The following is a 2,213-nucleotide window of genomic DNA, read 5'->3' as shown; positions in this document are numbered from 1 at the left end:
ACTGCAAAGAGCTGTAGTCAGAAAATCAAAAGGGATAAACTCACCTGACATTTCTTAAGCTGAAGGAACTGAAGAACAAATTCAAGCCTCAAGGTGCAATACTTAAAGATGTTATGAGCAGAATATTGAATGATCCAGGAAGCATCAAAAGATGGAAGGAGTACAGAGTCATTGTTTCACCAAAAAGAATTGGCTGAAAGAATTTAATGAAACAACATATGACCAAGAGGCAAAGGTGATGAAGGAGGAATTTCAAGCTCTTCTGAAGGAACTGGCATAAAACAAAGTCCCATGAATTGATGGAATACCAATTGACATATTTCAACAAACAGATGCAGCCCTGAACATGCTCACCAGGTTGTGCCAAAAATCTGGAAGACAGCCAACTAACTGACTGGAAGAGTTCCATATGTATTCCCATTCCCAAAAAATGTGATCCAACAGTGTGTGGGAAATATTCAATAATAATCATTAATTCCACTGAATTATCCAAAAGACTGGAAAAGTACATTGACAGAGAATAAGTAGAATTAAAAGCTGGGTTTCGAAGAGGCCTTGGCACTAGGGACATCATAGCCAATCACAACAAATTGTGGTTAACCTTAAGAAGAATTGGAATCCCCAAACTCTTGATTGTGGTCATGTGAAACCTATACTTGGACCAGCGAGCAGTCGTCATCAGAACAGAACAAGGAAACACCATGGATTTCAAAATCAGGAAAAATAAATGTGTCAGATATATGTCTTTTTGGCATACCTTTTCAATCTATGTTGTTGTTGTTATGTGCCGTCGAGTCGTTTGCGACTCATAGCGACCATATGTACAGCAGCCCTAAACCCTGCTGTATCCTGTGCCAATCGCATTGCCTCTGACACACCCATCCCGATTACCCCAGTCACTGAATCAATCCACCTCATAGAGGGTCTTCCCCTCCTGCGCTGTCCCTCTACTCTACTCAGCATGATGTCCCTCTCTAAAGACTTGTCTCCCCTTGCAACATGTCCAAAGTATGTCAGACGAAGCCCCAGAATCTTTGCCTCCAAGGAGTAGCCTGGTTTAACCCTCTCTAGGATGAATCTGTTTGTTTTCTTGGCAGTCCATGGTACATTCATGCAGAACATATCATTGAGGAGGATGGATTTTATAAGTAGGACTATGGCGTCAGAATTGGAGGAAGACTTATTGACAACCTGTATTACACAAATGATACAGCCTTGCTTGCCAAAACTGAGGACCTGAAGGTGCACTTAATCCAGGCCATGGTCTTTGTACTTATTTGCTATTTATCAGGGAGCTGGACAGTGACCAACGATGACAGAAGAAGAATCAATGCCTTTGAGATGTGATGCTGGAGAAAAGTATTGGACATGGACTTACAAGAGAACAAACAAGTCTGTCCTGTTTTTCTTTGGGGACAAAGATGTTGAAATTTTATGTCACATACTTTAGACATGTTGTTTTGGGCATGAGTGACTAGTCCTTTGAGAAGGACATCATGCTTAGAAGGGTGGAGGGTCAGTGCAGGAAAGCAAGTCCCTGGAAGAGCTGGATAGACATAGTAACTGTGGTAATGGAGGTAAGTTTGTCAGAGAAAATGAAATTGGCTCAGGATAGAGCAGGGATCAGAGCTATTGTGTATAGGTTAACTATGAGTCACAGCCAGGTTGGCGGCACATAACAACAAATATTGCTCCTGGAGGTCAAACTCAGAAAGAGCAAGTAACCTGATAGTACTTTCTAATTTGTAAATTTTTCCATGTCTTCTATCCTTTAAAAGATACTATGAAACTGGTGGGAAGAATAGGTGATTTCATCCCATTTTACAGTTGAGGAAATGGAGGCACACTGCATACACTGAGTTCACACACTCCCACAGAGATTCTTACATTTTAGATTCTCTTCAGTAATTCTTGTTTTCAATTTTGTTTCTGTTAATAGCCATTTTAGCAAAAGTAGGATCCCTGATGGCCAGTGATTGAAGTGCTTGACAGTTAACCAAAACGTCAATAGTTTTAACACACAAACAACTCCACGGGAAATTGACCAAAGCCTTGGAAGTTCTATGCGTAAATTCTAATCTGTTTATAGGGTTGCTATGAGTTAGAAACTGAGGAGGACCTGAAGCACTTGCTGCAGAAGATCAAGGACTACAGCCTCCCATATGGACTGAAGCTCAACATCAAGAAAACAAAGATTCTAACCACTGGGCCAA

This window comes from Elephantulus edwardii, unplaced genomic scaffold (genome assembly GCF_000299155.1).
Source record: "Elephantulus edwardii isolate Elephantulus edwardi_28Jun2011 unplaced genomic scaffold, EleEdw1.0 scaffold00349, whole genome shotgun sequence".
In the NCBI taxonomy this organism is placed as follows: Eukaryota; Metazoa; Chordata; class Mammalia; order Macroscelidea; family Macroscelididae; genus Elephantulus; species Elephantulus edwardii.
Note: the sequence above shows the minus strand (reverse complement) of the source record.